This window comes from Mirounga angustirostris, unplaced genomic scaffold (assembly GCF_029215605.1).
Source record: "Mirounga angustirostris isolate CCGP_5_RB_7025 unplaced genomic scaffold, mMirAng1.0.hap1 SCAF_3, whole genome shotgun sequence".
NCBI lineage: Eukaryota > Metazoa > Chordata > Mammalia > Carnivora > Phocidae > Mirounga > Mirounga angustirostris.
The window spans coordinates 179,277,568-179,296,264 of record NW_026991711.1 but is presented as its reverse complement, the minus strand read 5'-3'; the positions used below and the strand labels follow the sequence as shown (position 1 = coordinate 179,296,264).

The window sequence follows — 18,697 nt, the reverse complement described above, 5'->3', positions numbered from 1 at the left end:
ACATCAATTTGCTGCAATTGAAACAGTTGTACCTTCACTGATTCTTTTCTCTCTCTTTTTTTTAAATGGTTTTCTTATTGAGGTCTAAGTGACATGTTATATTAGTTTCAGATATACAATGCAATGATTGGCTATTTGTATGTATTGCAAAAGGATCACCACAATGAATCCAGTTAATATCTGATTCTTGATTGTAGCTGGGTGCACTGGGCTGATCAAGTGATTTTAAATTAGCCTTTGTAAGTTAATTCCCAGGCCCTTGAGGTGTGGACTCAGTCTTCAGCCACTTACAGCTTGTATTTGAAGGACTTCCAGGGTACTTGGTGTTCAGGGGCAGCGCTTAAAGAATCACATTTACTGGGGCGCCTGGGTAGCTCAGTCAGTTGGGGGGCTGCCTTCAGCTCAGGTCATGATCCTGGGGTCCTGGGATTGAGACCCGCATCAGGCTCCCTGCTTAGCAGGGAGTCCTCTTCTCCCTCTCCTGGTTCTTTCGCTTACTGTCTCTCTCTCTCTCTCTCTCTCAAAAATAAATAAATAAATAAAATTCTAAGAATTGCATTTACCTACCCTACAGGGGAGTAGTGGAATCTGCGGTAGGTGGAGGACGTACAACTTTTTGACAACAAAAAGAACCACCTTCCTGCAGACCCCAATGTTCTGCTGTACTTCTTCCCTTCCTGGCTCCACTGGGTTATGGATATGCCCAGTGGAGCTGGAAAACAGAATTCCCTCTGTGTCCCATTCCCGAATCAGACACACCAAGCCATCAGCCCACATATGCAAGGGTTCCTAGAATAGCAGCTTTTCCTGGTGGTTGCTCCTGAGAAGGATGTCCGGGGTACACGTGTCCCCGGGAGCCCCACAGGCTTCTTCCGCCGCGTGCCAGACCCACCTCCAGTGCATGTGCCCCAACCCAAGTTCACCAGCCCACTGTGGTTCCCTGCTGCTCCATTGTTCCATTCTAGAATTTGCTTCCGACCGTGCTCAAATGCTTCATGTTAGGAAATGTTAACTGCCATCTCCTCTGTAATGGATAATGCTGAACGTGAAGGCAGTTGAAAGTAACAGGGTGATCACATCCTTTCTCTTCCTGTTCTGATGGGTGAGTCAGTCTCCTGGCCTTAATGTTTACACGGATCCTTAACAACAAGTAACAGCTGATGGCAACGTGCTGAGACATGTACAATAAGGAAAGAAATTACGTATTAAAAGATTTGGACTTTGTCCCATTTTTCTTTTTTTGGGGGGGGTAAAAAGAAAGGAGGGAGGGAGGGAGAACCCTGTGCTAATAACCAGTTTGTGCAACACTGTTCCTTTTTTCAAGCCTAATGAGGTCCCATTCCCACAAGTATATTGATTTATTACCTGCTCCTACTGGCCTGCTGGCTTTTGGTGTTTATTATTTTGATATTCAGTTAACATAACACTTGAAATCATTTCACTTTCTGAATCCGTTTTTCTTCCTTTTCATGAGTTGGTTTTGTGGTAGGTCGGATTTCCTCCTATTAAAACAACGCTCACATTAAAACACCTTTTCTGTTTCCAGTGTACTGTCTTCACGTTGAGGAAAATATACTCGAGGTTTTGCCCACATGAAGGAAAATAGGGCGCTTGATTTGGGTCTAAAAGCTCCAAGAGTCGTGCCTAGAAACCTTTACAGTTGATGCCAAATTTAGCCATTTAGCGATGTGACCGCAGAGCTATGAAAACTTCAATTTTGCTCTAAGACTAGGATTAAAGACAGTGCGGGATGACCTTGGAGATGAATTTGAGTCCGACATTTGATACCAGGGGATCTCCAAGCATCAGGTCAAAATAATTAGCTCTGCCTATGGAATAATCAGCTCCTCCTCAGCCCAGATCCAAACCATCTTCAAGCTTGTTTTAGAGGATAGGCATTCTCTGTTGGTACAAGTCAGCGTGTTTGGATGTGGAAAGGGTTGGCAGCCCTTAGGGAGAGGTGGCTATTTCCCAGAAGTCATAGTTCCTGCTGGAGAGAGGAAGGCTTCTGCTCAGGGTCCCCTGTTCTCTGGGGACCACTCCCCACAGCCCCCTCAGGACCTTTCAAAATCCACCCCCTCCGTGGCTGCCTGTCCCTTTCCTTCCTTCCTCAGGAGACTCCTCATCTCGGTGTTTTCCTTGCTTATCGCTTTCCACATCATTTTCCCCATGTCAAACAGTGTAATATATATTAATTACAGAAAATTTAGAAAGCATAAAATACCGGAGTGAGGAAAATTACCCACGATGCTATCACTCAGAGAGAACCACTATTAATATATTGTGTATACTCTTGAGGTATCTCTTTTTCCTTGTCCTTTTTTTTTTTTTTGGCATACGGATAGAATTTTTTTTTTTTTAAAGATTTTATTTATTTATTTGAGAGAGAGAGAACACATGAGAGGGGGGAGGGTCAGAGGGAGAAGCAGACTCCCTGCCGAGCAGGGAGCCCGATGCAGGACTCGATCCCGGGACTCCAGGATCACGACCTGAGCCAAAGGCAGTCGCTTAACCAACTGAGCCACCCAGGCGCCCTAGAATTTTTTTTTTAATACTCTCTGCTTTTAATTTATTTGAGGCTGCACATTCTAATTTGATTCTTTATCTGGTTGTATCAGAGGGGTGTTTCTGACAGAGGCTGAGAGCCTGCCTTTAGTTGTGTGACTATTTGAGAACTATTTTAAATTGTGGAATGTCACACATTCGGTGACGGCACAGAAGAGCACAGGACCAGAAGGCTAGGATAGAGAAAGAAGGGTGTGAGAGGCGGGCGCCACCTCAGAGGGGTTGAAAATGGCAGAATTTGAGCGGCACCGCATGTCCAGTCAGCTCAGGTTCCTGCTCTGCTGGCCGGGTAACCTCCCTGAAGCTCAAGTTTCCCAATCTGGCAGATGGGAGAAGTCCCACTTCTCTGGGTTGTGTCGATGATTCAGTTTATTAAAGGAGGTACTGTTGGTGAAAATGATCTGCAGATCAGCACTCCAAGAAGCAGATAATAGTATTAAATATGATTTTTATTTATAAAGTAAATATAATAAAATAAATAATTATAAAATAAATATAATAAGAAATAAATATAAATAAAATTATATTTAAATATAATATTAATATTAAATGAAAAAGGAGCTCAGGCTTGACCTTGGGGGTTCAGAGGGAATAAGGATAAGGTGAGCAAAGGTGGCTGAAGATGTGGGTGGGCGCGCAGGTAAAACAGTGTAATCGGCTCTTTGATTTCTTTGTGGTTGTTAAATCATCCAGTGGTTTATGTGTGTTTTCTGTGAAGGTGGTCATCCAACCTGAAATTGGGATTATTTTCGTTGCTGTTTTATGCTGGCCACTCTTTCTTCTTTAGTCTGTGTATTTTTAACTCGATGAGTACGTTCTGCTGTAAAGCTAATATGTTTACTCTCTTCACCTAAGAGACTCTTATCAGACTTTTACGAGGGATTACAGGCCACTATATCAGGAATCTTGCTGCATTTACACAAGAGTGAACAGGACAGGCCCAGCTCAGTGTTTTAAACCACAGATAAGGTTTGTGTTCTATGCGGGGAAGGGAGGGGGAGGGGAAATAGGGAGTAGTTGGGTGGGGATGAGGCTTGGGAAAGATACGGACACAACTTTAGTATGTGAGAGAATTTCTTTGTCTCAGCTCATGAGCCTCAGAAACTGGAGGAATATTGAAAGAAGGGGTTTGCAGGGCAACACCGTGAGCTCTGGAGTTAGAGAGCCTCAGTCTCAACCCTGCCCCACCCATTACTTAGCCAGGTGACTACATCTCTTTGGTGCTTCCATTTTCTCTTTGGTAAAAAAGGTAATAATAATCGTAGCTACCACATTGGGCTGTTGTGGAGTAACTATAGGCCATGAATGTCTTCAGGACCGATCCAGGCCTCCTTGGCTCTGAATCCTTTTGGAGGGTTTGTTAAGGTGGTCCCTCAGAAAGAATGGGCTTCCAGGTACAGTTGCTCTGAGCCCATCTGAGTGTTGAGCAGACCCATGAGGATCTCTTGTTCAGGCTGGGGGCCACCACACCTGGCTGTAAATATCCAGGTGGGAATGAGGGTGGAGGGTCAGGGCCTCATGTCAGGTGAGGACTCCCCCATCCTGTGGGGATGGGTCATTGTCCTGAATCTGGAGACCATGAAGGTCTGTCCAGGGTGCCTTTGATGGAATATGTCTATTCATTTCCGCTACCTCTTCGCAGGGTTTTGTATTTCTCCTTTTCTGTTCCTTTCTCTTTCTGTTTTCCCATGAGAGACTGGGCAGGTGCACATGGACGTTAATCAGAGACACTTGTCATTGAGGTGTAGAACACATTTTTTAATAAAAATCTTCTGAACTGAGAGAAATGGGACATGTTGAATTCACTTGATTTCCACACCATTCTAATTTATTCTCTTATGTTGTTCTAAGACAAACGAGTAGACTGGGACTTTAATACCTTTTCTCAATTTAAACACGTGTGTGTGTGTGTGTGTGTGTGTGTGTGTGTGTGTGAATTTTTCTTGACCGTGAACCCTCTTCCCTGAGCACCTAGGGGAAAGACAGATCCTTGGGAGGCATGTGTGTATTTTATGCAGTGGTTCTGGAATTATACTGCTTTGTTCAAGCACTGACACCAACTTAGCAGCCAGGTGTTCTCAAGCAGCTGATTAACTCTGCTTACCTCAGTTTCCCTAGTTTAAAATAGAATGTATTTCTTTATTGGTAAGATCATCTTTAGTATTTAGTAAAATTATGTAAAGTGCTGAGCTATAATACATCCAATAAATATTAGTTGTAACTATATTTGGAATGTGATAAACCTCAATCTGACCCACACTTTGGCCATTTAACTAGTTGGGACCTTTGCTGAACCTTTGTTTTGTCATCTAGAAAATAAAATAGGAAAAACACTATCTAATTCAGAGTTGCAATAGGATCAGAGGCAATATCCAGCACTAATGGGGACACAGTGCCTAAAAACACTCTATTGGATTTTTCTCCCTTGTCCGCTCCTAGCCTCTTTTCTTGGCAACATTTTTTTTTCAGGGGATCTCCATTTCGGGAGGAAACCCTTCTACGTGGAGGATATAGGCTCTAAGTTTACGTTTCGTGGGGACGACCTCAGGGCAACTGAATGGCAGCATATTTTGAGTTCCCGGCCAAGTCCTTTGTGGCCCATTTCCCATTATTCTTCACATCATGTCCCCATTTCACAGAGGGGGCCACAGCTGAGGGTTAGGGGTCCCACCCCGCTGTGTGTGGCAGCTGGGTCATTCCATCCCAGCCTGACACCCAGGCGGGGGCCTGGCCACCACGCCTCCACCCCCGACAGGCAGCACAGGTGTTACTGGGAGCATCCCCGCTGCTGGAACTAATGGAGCTAAACAGAAGACATATCCCTTTCTCCCCTCCCTCATCTTGTTTCACTGACAGCTAATTCAGGGAACATACGATGACTCGCTTTCCTTCACAGCTCTCATATCCAGACCACGAGTCAGAAAATTAACCTTTTAACTTAATATATACATCGCACATTGAGTCTAGTCCCCATTTGCATCCGCCTAAATGGCAGGTTCCACGCAGCGTAATGAATGTCCTCTTGGGGTACACAGGGCAGGGGACGGGTGGCTTGCAGCTATTTTGCCCTGAGGCTGTGGTGAATGCCAGTTACTTGACAGACTGGGCTAGTTTACATCATCATCACTTTTTATCGCATTCTTTTATGAAATAGAAATCTCTACCACTGGCATGTAATTTGGTGACTATTGAAAATAGTAAGCTCTTTCAGAAGGTTATAAAATTACATATTTATGGACTTAGGAAATTTGTCCTTTTTTTTTTTTTTTTTTTTTCCCTTTCCCTAGCATTTATCCCGGGTAAATAAGATGAGATAGCACACTTTTGGGAACTTAAAGAATTATAAAAATACGTTGTTATTTAATTTAATTTATATTTATATTTATACTTATTTATTTAGAGAGAGGGAGAGGGAGAGAGAGAATCCCCGGCAGACTCCCTGCTGAGCGGGGAGCCGGCCCAGAGCTCGATCTCATGACCCAGAGATCATGACCTGAGCCGAAACCAAGAGTCAGCCGCTCAACCGAATGAGCCATTCAGGCACCCCAAGTACAAATTTCTTGTATGTTGTATCTTCTTGTCTTTTTTTTTTTTAAAGATTTTATTTATTTATTTGAGAGAGAGAGAACACGAGAGGGGATAGGGTCAGAGGACGAAGCAGACCCCCCGCCGAGCAGGGAGCCCGATGCGGGACTCGATCCAGGGACTCCAGGATCATGACCTGAGCCGAAGGCAGTCGCTTAACCAACTGAGCCACCCAGGCACCCCGTGTATCTTCTTGCCTTAAGTAAAGTTATTAAGATATACATTGATCCTTAAACAAGTCATAGACAGATGGTCATAGACAGCTTAAAAAAAATTCTTAGTATTTAATTTTAATATCACCTTTAACTTATAGCAAGGGGTATTGGCTTTTGAGTTAAGATATTAAGAATGTGATTGAACTCTCAGAAGGTAAAATTCCTGAAATGAAACACAAGTAAATGAAGTGTGGGGGACTTGCTTGAGCCATGTTCTGGGATGGGTGTTTATTGGATTTAAATTCTGGTAATATGAGCTTTGTTGTAATAGCAATCTGTTGTCTTTATATATTTCTAGATTGGCCATTGCATAGCTGCTGTTAGCTAACTTTTTGATTCATTGTGACTTGTCAACTGGACCATTCCTGCCATTAAGCTTCCACTCACACCACTTCCCTGCTACTGTTCTCAAAGGTTACAAGACACCTTTGACATTGACAATGCCAGGCTCTTCCTAGGCCTCATCCTCCTTTCCTAAGCCTCCTCCTCCCTGACACCTTTCTTGTATGTTGGAAATTCTGATCTCTGACTTTCTTCATGAACTCTCCTGGTTCCTCCATGATGAATATAGCCTTCGATCTGTGGCAGTGGGCACCAGAATTCTCAGGTCCTTTGCATACACAGTGGGTGTAACTGAAAATGGCCACAACCAGAGCAAATGATGAGGCTTAAGTGAGGTTGCATGTGTAAAGTGTCTGTCCTTGTCCCTGGTAGTGCTCAGTAAATTCTAGTTCCCTTCTTACTCTATGTTCTCTTGTATGCCCTTACTTTTTCTCCATGTGCCTTTGAAATATGGTATTTCCAGTTCCTTCCTGAACTTCTTCTGCATCTTCAGCTCTTCCACTCCTGTGACTCCTGTGCTCTTCGCAGATGTTTTTCAGATCTCCGTCCCTGGTCGTGCTGACCTCCACACCTGTATTTCCAATTGCATCCTGAACAACTCAACACAAAATCTCAGTCAATGACTGCTGAACTGACCTCATGCCCTTCCAAATCTGACTTCTCTTCCTCTAGGCCCTATTTTGGTTATATTATCTCTACTCTCTCAGATAGTTGGCCTGGAAGCCTTAAAGCCAGTTTCAGTCCCACTTCTTCTATATTCTGAAACATCTAATCAGAAGTGAGGTCCTGCTGCTGGTTTGGTCTTGGATAGAGCTTTCTTCCTTTCCTCATTCAAGGGCAAGTTTGGAAGTAAAGTTGGTTGTTAGAAATTAGGCCAAGCAATAGCTACTTGATTGACATTCACAGTAGTAGGTCACAGTCTGAGTGGACGAGAATAAGGAGGGAATTATTGCAAGATGTCCCTGGGTTAACACTGTGGACCAAGCCAAACTTTGCTGGGTAGAATAACCAGACTCTCACAATTTCTACATGCAGATACCACTGTGGCTAGTAAAATGCAAATATATTTTAAGGAGTTATTGAATGTGTAGTAGTAACCTTTTGTCATTGTGTAATATTTCAAATAATGCATATTGCAAGTGCAACTATCAGAATGTTATGATGTCATTATGAAACATGGATTTCAAGGATGATTGACTTGCTTTCATTTGTTTGGGCACCAGTGCATAGGGAAAAAAAATCAGAGATTACATGAGTTTTCAAAAATAGGGTTTGGGGAGAGAAATTGGAATTGAAAACCTTGAAACACTTGAATAGTGAGGTTCAAATTCCCACTTCCTAAAGATACATCTATTATATTCAACATAAAATCCAACACTTTGTGTGTGTGTGTGTGTGTGTGTGAGAGAGAGAGAGAGAGAGAGAGAGAGATGACTATGTCTAAGATAAGTCTTGTCTTCTGAGTTTACCAGGTGCTTGCTGGATAATAAGGGAAATAAATAAATGTGAAAATCAGCATAAAGGTACAAATGTTGTATACACAAAAATAAACTTGAGTTCTGATTCCTGAAGGTGGTAATGCTTGATAGAAGAGGGGATGGTTGATTTAGATTTTGTTTTTGTTTTTTATTTTTTCAGAGAGAGAGAGTGGGATGGGGGGTGGTGGAGGAGGGACGGGAGGGGCAGAAGGAGAGGGAAAGAGAGAATCTTAAGCAGGCCCCATGCCCAGGGCGGGGGCCCAAAGCAGGGCTCCATCTATGATGCTGAGATGATGAACTGAACCGAAATCAAGAGTCAGACACTTAACCGATTGAGCCACCCAGGCACCCCTGATTTTAGGCTTTGAAGAGAGGTTAAGATTTTATTATTTGTGAGTGATTGGGAATGTGTGGGCCATCCAAGTAAGATCAAATGGTATGCAGTCTGGTTTGATTGAGTGTAGGATATGTGAAGGACAAATTGGGTTGTATATTGGGGAACTTGGGTTTCTGTACTCTTCCATTTGAATTTCATGGTATACACAGTGGGGCACGTGAAAGATTTTATTTTATTTTATTTTGTTTTAAAGATTTTTATTTATTTATTTGAGAGAGAGAGAGCACGTGAGAGGGGGGAGGGTCGGGAGGGTCAGAGGGAGAAGCAGGCTCCCTGCTGAGCAGGGAGCCTGATGTGGGACTCGATCCCAGGACTCCAGGATCACGACCTGAGCCGAAGGCAGTAGCTTAACCAACTGAGCCACCCAGGCGCCCACGTGAAAGATTTTAAACAGGCTTGGCACCATCAGCATGGGCATTATATTTTATTTGTTACGTAAAATGAGTATTTAAAAATTAGCCTTGGGCGCCTGGGTGGCTCAGTTGGTTAAGCGACTGCCTTCGGCTCAGGTCATGATCCTGGAGTCCCTGGATCGAGTCCCGCATCGGGCTCCCTGCTCAGCGGGGAGTCTGCTTCTCCCTCTGACCCTCCCCCCTCTCATGCTCTCTATCTCATTCTCTCTCTCAAATAAATAAATAAAATCTTAAAAAAAAAAAAAAAGATTCCTCTCTTACTGATCCATTCACTGCAATATTCTTTTAAGAAGTGACTTATCCTTGGACGCCTGGGTGGCTCAGTTGGTTAAGCGACTGCCTTCGGCTCAGGTCATGATCCTGGAGTCCCGGGATCGAGTCCCGCATCGGGCTCCCTGCTCAGCGGGGAGCCTGCTTCTCCCTCTGACCCTCCCCCCTCTCATGCTCTCTATCTCATTCTCTCTCTCATATAAATAAATAAAATCTTTAAATAAATAAATAAATAAATAAAAAATAATAAAAATTAGCCTTAACTCCAGTTAATGACCAGTGAAGGCCATGGGAGAGGAAACAAAAGAGGTGAGGGGAGAGACAGAAAAACTGAGAAATTACAGGGGAAAAAAACGATCTGCCAAGAGATAGGAAAGGCATGGCTGGAACTCTAGATTCTGCTTTTGTTTATTTAAACTGCGGGTTTAGAATGTTACCTTTGCCTTACATTTGAGAGGTTAATGTGCTCCCACTATGCACAGGTCTTTTAATGTTCTTTTAGCCATAAAACTGGAAGGCTCCCTTCCTAAGGGACCGTTGTAGGATTAGCTTTGAATGGCAGAGACAGCAGCATTAATACCATCGGGGACCAGAATCTCTCGGGTAGGATGCGTCTAGAGCTGAACAGAAGAGAGAGGTTCTGTTGGCTTAGCCTGAAGAGCTGCGGAAAAGGGAATGCGTTTTCTCCCAGTCAATTGTCCCTTCCTCTTCTCCTCTTCTCTCTTTCCTTCGGGAGTCTTGCTCTGAATCACCAGCTGTATTCTACCTGCTAGTGCATCGGGATTAGCATCGGCTCTGCTGTCTGGGACTCAAGGTCCAAACACCACTTTTTAGAAACTATCCTTCACTTAAAGTGCAGTGAGGAAACCTGATTGTACCTTTGTGGCCACAGGACCCAAGGAATCTTAGTATTCTAGTATTCTCAAACCACGGATCTTGTTTGGTTGTTTTCCACTCCTTTGATGCTTTTTTAAAAAAGATTTCATTTATTTATTTATTAGAGAGAGAGTGTGCCCAAGCAGGGGGAGGAGCAAAGGGAAAGGGATGAGCAGACTCCGTGCTGAGCATGGAGCCAGACGCAGGGCTCGATCCCATGACCCTGAGATCATGACCTGAGCTGAAATCAAGAGTCGAACACCTTACCGACTGGGGCACCAGGTGCCCCTCCTTTGATGCTTTTAAAAATGTATTTAAGGGGCGCCTGGGTGGCTCAGTCGGTTAAGCGTCTGCCTTCGGTTCAGGTCATGATCTCAGGGTCCTGGGATGGAGTCCTGTGTCGGGCTCCCTGCTCAGCGGGGAGTCTGCTTCTCCCTCTGCCTCTGCCCCTCCTCTCCTTGTACTCTCTCCCTCTCTCAAATAAATAAATAAAATCTTTAAAAAAAAAATGTATTTAAAACTACATTTATAGGCACTCTAGCTGTATACCGCACTATGTTTTTGTTTAAAATATGTGCCTGCTTTGTTAGCAAAGGAACCTTTGCCAAGAGAATTGTATGTGGGAGAGTTTGACTAACTTAGCAAAGGGACTTATCTCTTGTCCTATCTGCCTAAGCTCTCTGGGCTGCCTGTGATAGGACTTCTTTCTTCCTGCACGAGCCCCAACCCCTCCAACCTTTACTGCTATCGTTCCTCCCCAAATTATTCATATCTAAATATTTTGGCTTTTCAACACTAATCTGCTCTCTGGATTCATTTTCTGTTGGGTGATCTGAACCATGGCTTTCCTACTTCTCTGAGTGACAGGGACTCACCAACAGAAAGCGTGAAAATCCTGCCTCCCCTACTCCTCTACGTTTAAGGATTAGCAGCAGAACTTCTTGCCTGCTTGTGTTAGGATTGTCTTGTTTCCCTTTTGGCAACTTCTGCAGAGCCTGTAATGTTTAGGGGCTGTTTGAAGGGAAATTGAAACCCCGATGGCCAAGAAACATAGAAACAGGAAAGTGAACCCAGAATGATCTCCATAAAGTCACAGCTGAGAGTGGTCAGAGTTACCTCTGTGTCCATACTTCTTGAGATGGTCATCAGAGTTCAGATGCTAAAGGCATCATTCGGGCTTCCATTTATTCACTCAACAAACATTTACCGAGCCAATCTTATCACAAGATCCTGTACTCAGTGTTAGAGCTTTTAGAAAACAGGGTAGGCTCATTGGCTGTTACTGTTGAGCTGTGGGGGAAGATGTGTTCTATGGGAGAAATGGACAGTAAACCTCCAAACATGCAGTTCATGACTTAATTACAATTGTGCAGAAGGAGGGGGTGGAGAGAGGCTCTGTAAGGGTCTATAAGAGAGAGACTTCCTCGTGGTGAGTTCAGGTGTCAGGGAAGTTTCCGGGAAGTTTCCTTGTTTCTTAAAAGCTGGAGATGTGGACCATTTTACACTGAGGGATAAGAACTGAGCTCTATGACCGCAGGGGCAATCAAGAAAAATGGGCATGGATAGTGTCAGTTCTGAATAAATCTTCTTTCATTTTTCAGTATTCCTCGTAACCAGCAGGCTCTCTGTAGTCTCCCAATAGGTCAAAGTTGGTTCTGTCAGGAAACGGGAAAGGGAAGCTCTCACTTGCAAAACAAGAGCGCACGACCCACACCAACAGCTACCTAATGTCAGTTGGAAACCTAATAACTTCATCTACTTCTGTTGTTGTTGACAAATTCTTGTCGGCGGCACTCTCCGTCCCAGTTTGAATCACGCTCAGGAATCTGGCCCCTTGGCTGGCTGAGGTCAATGGGTGCTGTCATGTGGCTACCTTCAAGGTGCGGCCGAATCCGGGGCCTGGGCACCAGCCTCCTAAAGGCTGTTGTGTTAGCAGATATGAGAGTTGTTCTGTAATTAGTGGTAGGAGTGATGGCCCCATCTGCTCAAGTAGATCTAGACATGACTCATTTTGAAGGACAGAGCCAAGGGGGAAATCAAAATGTTTTCCTTATGTCACTTGTTTGGTTCTTAAGACCACTGAAGGGAACGTCTTGTGACCATGGGGAGAGCAATGTGAGCACCTGAGTCACTTACTTGGAACCCAACTGTGAACCCCAGCTCTACCGGCTTCCCCGCCCCCAGGTGACCCCCCCTCTCCCTGGCCTCAGCAGCCTCCCACAGGTCGCCCTGCTTCTTTTGGTACTTACTACTATCCGTGTTCCACCGGTGGCCAAAATGATCTTTTGAAGATTTCTAGCAAATCACACTGCCATGTTGAGAATAAACTTTAAACTGTTCACTGAGTTTAGGTCTTATAATGGGGACGCTGCTGGACTCTGAGCTTGGTCGTGGCATTCCTCTTGAGGCATTCCCCAGGCACAGTACTAGTCTTTCCATCCCTCTAATACACACTCACCACAGGGCCTTTGCAACTTTCTCTTTTTCCTTGAATGCTTTTCCATGTAAATTTTCACATTTGCTGACCCGTTTTTAGCTCAGGGCCCAACTCACTGGTCCCCTATGAAAGGCGGTTCCTAAGCACCTGCTCTAAGCCCCTCCCCGCATCCCCCTCAATATCTTCCACATCACAAGTTTTGTTTTCCTGTTAAATGACACCCTACCACTAGAATGTATACTCTTTGAAAGCACAAACCTTGTCTGTCCTCCTCCTTTGCCAGGCAGATGTAGGTGGTCCATAATATCTGGATATCGAGTGAACTTGGACACCATAAAGACATTTCTTTCCTTTGTTCTCTTTTTTTGCTTTTAATAAATGGCTAAAAGCACATAGGGGACACTCAGAAATCTCTGCTAAGACAGGTAAAGAGACAGTTCAATAAAGAGTTTGAAGTGATGAATTTCTTGGAGGGAAAAGAGTTGTTCATGTAAGCTGGTAAGTCATTCCCTTGCTCATGGTTCCACAGCTGGTAAGTGGCAAAGCTTAGATCCTGAATTCCATGGATGAGCCCGCACCAGTCCCGGAAGGGGGAAGATAAACATACTAATCTGCTGAATGTCGTTTGAACCAAATTGTTCAGTGTTTATTAAAACATCTTTGGCCATTTCAGAATCATTGAGTCAGTCAGGTCACAGAAGAGGATGGAGGTAGAATTTTAGAGATCTTATACATGATTTAGTCTGGTGTCCTTAGAGGAAACAGAGGCCCAGAGATCTTAAGTTGGTAAATGTTGCTCCCCACCGAGGCAGACCTGCTGTCTGAGCTCACTTCCTGCCCTTCCACATAGGTGTGGAATGGATTCTTGGTTGTGTTTTTGACATACCAAGTGTAACCTTGACATAGCCTTGAGGAAAAAAACCTTCATTTTGTTCATGCAGATGATCATCCACCTGCCAAAATTTTTTAACGCCTTTTCCCTCCCCTGGGGAAGGATTTATGACTTCATCTTTCTTTCCTTTTTTTTTTTTTCTCTTCAAATCCAAGCTTCTTTCAGAATGACTCAGCCTCAGGGCTAGGAAGAAAAGTTTCGTATTCTAATAAATAAAATGCAGGTCTTCTCTTGGTCTCAGCTTTCCAGACACAAAAGTGATCTACTTTTGATGGCTGGTAGGAAGGACTTGCTAATGATTTTTCATTGCTTTGTGATGTATAGAAAGGAAGAGTAATTAGCAAAGAGATTAAACCATTTTCGTACATCTAGGTAAGCCAGGTCTTGTAAATAGAATCCTAGAAAAAGTTTTCAATTTCCTATACTGTTCATAGTCATTTTTGAAGTTTGGTCTAGAAGTTCATTTTGGATAAGGAAAAGCTTTGCTTTTTGTTTTGTTTTGTTTTGTTTTTTTAAATGTCCCAGATGAATTTAGGTTATGTTAGTGATATTCAGTTCTTTTGTAATTGATAATAAGCCTTATTTGTTCCCCTGTTTTCTTCAAATGGGTCCTCTCTCACTTTCATCCCATCTATATTTTACAAAAGGGAGAAGTTGTACTTTTTCTTTCTTCATGAGCCAGCCCTGTGGGAACGTGTCAGCATCACGGTTTCGTTTTTGTTTGTATTCATATCAATTTTCATCACGATTGCTCGTGTTCGATATTGGGGATGAGACACAGACACACGAGCAAATTATGACTTGGTATTTCCCCTGGCGTCCCTGTTTGTGATTTATAATTTATACCTGGGAAAGATTTACCGACTGAACTGATAATCCTTCCCAACAAAAGATAAACACACTTGTAAGTCATCAGTGTAAGTCAGATGCACTTGAAAGGGATAAAGAATTCACCTGCAAGCACTTTTGGCATCTTGCTCTTTCCCACGGATCCAGACTGATGAGAGAGAGAGCTGAGGCTGTCAGAGCGCTTTCCGCAGGAGAACATCCTAGAGCCCCTAAGGGTGGGACCAGCCCGACCTGCCCTGCCATCAGGAGGATCTAGAGACTGGCCCTTTGTGCTTTACCACAGGAGATCAAATGAAGGCAAGGATGTTGTCCTAGTGCCGTGGAGTTCAGGTTTGTGAATGTGCGGCTCCCCTGGCTCCCCTCTTTTGTCCTTGTGGTCCTTTAGGAAGCTCACGGTTAAGTCCTGACAATGAACTTACCAGGTCGTCCTTGTCCAGGCAGGTGCCTGTGTGCTCTCTGCATCACAATGCACATTCCTGCCAGCGGTTGAAACGGATTTCTTAGGACACTGGTCTGTCGGCCTGATGCCTTCAGAAGGCATTAAATCAATGATCAAATCCTCCCCCATTTGCACAGGTGTACCTGAGGCAGTGGGAGAGAGTGGGTTGGTCATACACTATTTTGTATAATAGCCAAGTCATCACTGTTATCTCGTGTCTGGTTGGCTGGTTCTTGCTCTGATCTCTGAGGTCGCTACTCGACTGTACCAAAAACAGATGGTGCCAGATTCCCCATAAATTTCACTTGGTCTAGACTAGGACTCTTCTGGGAGCTCCTTGGGAATTTTTATTTTGTTCTCCTCAGACATAAGCAGTGCCTGAATAGTCAAACACATAGAATATTAAATGCTGGCAGGTAGTTCTAAAAAAATCATTAGTCCACTACAATGGATGCCAAAAAGATGTTTAACCTGATCCTACCCGTGAAACATTAAGCACTTTCTTTTTATTAGGAGTACCCAGGATCTTAAAATTCTCTTTAAGAAAAATTCTCTGTTTTCAAAAAGTAAACAGCAAGGGACCCATGGTCAAAAACCTCAGCAGAGAATCCTAGTGCATTGTTAATAACTAACGTGGGGGTAGGGGGGAAGTCGGTCTTTTAAAGCTGCCTTTTTTTTTTTTTTTTTTTTTTGAGATCCTCAGTCTCCATCAACATAACAAAAAAGAAGAAGGGACGCCAAGCGGTTATTACTGCGGCGCGTAAATCACGATTTGTGACAACTCTGGCTATAAAGTCGTTTGGATGACAATGACTAGCGATGCCGCCGGAGTTAATCAAATAATTACTTAACACGTGTTTCTCTTGATCTGGCCCTGCCTTCAGAACATATTTCATTCTTTCCCAGTCTTCTTTACCACCTTTACTTTTGAATGGAGAAAATGAGCAAGTATAAGATGTACATGCAGTTAATGAGGAAATCACTTCTCTCTCCGGTTGCACTATGATCTCCCTAGAAAGAGGGTCCTTGTCTAAATCAGCTTGGTGGATGCCTGGATTACCCACCACAGCGATCTGCTGTCGGTTGGCAGTGACTGTCATTTCAATTTCTGGGGTGGGGGGAGCTTCCTGGCTAAGCTCTTTTTCCTTCAGGATTATTCCACACAGGGCTCACTTATTCTTGCAGGGACCATTTTTTCTACTCCGTTCCTTCTACAAGCAGGTGCACAGGGAAGGATCCCATCATAGTCTGCAGGCATCTCTGCCGGAGAACATTCCCAAAGATGGGAGGGTGAGCAATGGACTGCTCTGTTCCTGAAAGCAGGAACACATTTCTTGCCTTTTAGTGCTTAGTATGTGCTCAGCAAATACTCACTATCGTTGTTCCTTTCACTGTTATTATGTAAAGGCTTAATAAATGTTTGCTAACATTTATTTATTTATTTATTTGGCCACCTGAGTGGCCAAATGAATGAATAAATGCACATACCTCCTAATGGGGGAACTTTTTACATGATAATGCTCATCACACAGGCATGCACATGGGGTAGTGTAAGGAGTGGGAGTGAAGACCAGCTGCTTCCTTTACTCAGTGCCTTGACCTGGTATTTGTAATCAGTGGATATGAAATGAGCCGCTAGTCTTTATGGACCCCAAATATCAAAGGGTGAAGTAGACAATAGGAAAACTCATCAAAAAGCCTGGCCCTCTCTGAAATGTCATGGGTAATCAAGTTCGGTGTTAATGGCTTCAGATTCGCATGTCGTCGCTGTGAATGATGTACTATCGGTGGTGAAGATTGATAGTTTATATGGCCAGGCTTATTTAAATCTTTCAAAAGTATTCCCTCCTATTTTCAGTAATTTTATATTCAAATTCAAGGCAGAGATTAGGTGTTTTTTAAAATACGATTAAACACTTTCTGCATTTAGCTCATCTTAAAGTAGTTTTTCTTGATTGCTTTTCTTTATAGTGTGGTCATTTGTGTTTTTGGCATCCATTTGTTTGCTTTCTTAATATACACTTTAATGTGTTACAAAAGCCAGTAAGCTTAAATTTTGTCATAACCTTAAAATACTATTATAAGTCATTCAATTAAGTTCTGCTCAGTATACTTGAATTGATATCTTCAATAGGATCCATACATTGAAAACGAAAGTCAAATTAATATTTCCTTAGTCGCAATGTTTACTAAAAAAAGTTAGGGTCATTGACATGTGAAATTTAGGTATGAGATAAAGGGGAAAAATACAAAATTTATAGAGCTTATCTAGGGATTAGAATGTTTCCCTGAATATTGTTTTTCAAGGCAATCTTAAAATCTGTGATTTCTTTTTTTTTTTTTAACATAGAAAATTTTCAGTGCCCTAGGTGGGATAATAAGAAAAAGGCTTAGAGTAAGAATACGGAATCTTTATTTAGCAAACTACACAGTAAAAAATAAATTATTGTGATTATAATAATAATCACAAAAAGTAATTCGCTGTACTGCCTTCTATTTTAAAATTGTCATCCCTTATCAAGCTGAAATAATTTGTGTCTAACAATGCTCTATTATGATGCATTACAAATTCATAGTAACTCCATCTTAGATAGAATAGTCATGATCAAACTAAGTAAAAGTTTCTAACTGCACCGTGATCAAACCTGGTAGCAACCTCTGGGCTTTAGAACAAACAGAATAGATTATGTCTTTTTCAAAAAATCCTGAAGCTGACCTTCACTTTATCTATCACTCCAGTGACTTACATCTGTGTTTGGAAGCCTGATTGCCTCTGCTGGAGCCCTTAAAAATTCCCCCATGAGGGAGAGCCCCAGGTGGACCAGCCAAAAGTTGCAGGTACAAAGATGGCAACTAGCAATCTTCATTCCCATCAGTACCTTTACATGATATGGAGGGCCGCACAGAGTTTCTGACAAGAGAATGAGGTCTTGTTCATGTGCGGAGTCTACTAATTAATTCCATGTTTAATTGCACTTTTGTCTACTTTGGACCTTCTGTTGTTGAAGTTGACTCCCTCCAAATTCACCAAAGAGAAATAGCTCCTCGTGTAATTAGATTGTCTGTTTTCTGGGCAAGCAGAGAAAATAATAAGTTATTTCCCCCTTGCATTCTTCTTGTTTGTGTTCAATAATTTTTATGGAGTTAATTTAAATTGAGCAAGCTTTATGTGAACTTCCTTCCAGAGGATTTACTGCATCTTATGTGAAAACTGTCTATGTCTGACATTTTAGAATTACCCACCTATTTATGGGATTATACTGCGTTCTGTTCTTGAAAGAGCAAGTCAATTTTCAGCATAGATTTTTCGGTCATTTCCCCCCCTCCCTTTGTTTGTTTTTATGAAAGATAGCTCCCAAGTAAGAGTGTAAACAATAGAAGGAGGTAGAATGCAGAGAGTAGGACAGAACTGTGGCCTGCTGGAAGAGATGGTCTGGATCATAAACGATCCGTGAAAAGAAGAAACCTCAAAAACCCAACCCAATAGTTTATTTCATTCTAAAAATGTGTCTCCGTATTTTTAATAAAAATCTATTTTTACCCGATAACCTATCTTAACCTGTCGTCACTAAATGGGCTGCAGATGCTATGAACGAGAACGAGAAAGTTTGCTACATCATGTTAGCAGGGGGAATGAAATAATATGGATAAGTTGTCTTGCAGTGTTTTAGAAATGAGATCCAGTACTGTGTAAGATACATGGGCTATCCACACTCTCACCTGGTGCAGGCCAGCTACATGATGCTGTAGTGATATCACGTGACCCTTTTAGGGAGGAGCTGATACAGGCCAGGCACCCACCTTCACTCCTCTCTGGTGTCTCATTTCCTCATTGCACCAGCCCCGCATAAGAGAACGTCGACGTCAGAGTAGGTAAAGTTTGATCTAGTTCACGTAGCCAAGAAATGGCAGGACCAAGAACCAAATCCAGGTCTATAC

The 18,697-nt window shown here is 42.9% G+C and overlaps 1 protein-coding gene across 9 annotated transcripts in view; it reads left to right on the top strand.

Moving 5' to 3' along the window:
• Positions 1-18,697, top strand: part of EPHA4 (EPH receptor A4) — a 145,518-nt gene that overhangs the window by 36,996 nt on the left and 89,825 nt on the right. The gene's annotated exons all lie outside the window — the stretch shown is intronic.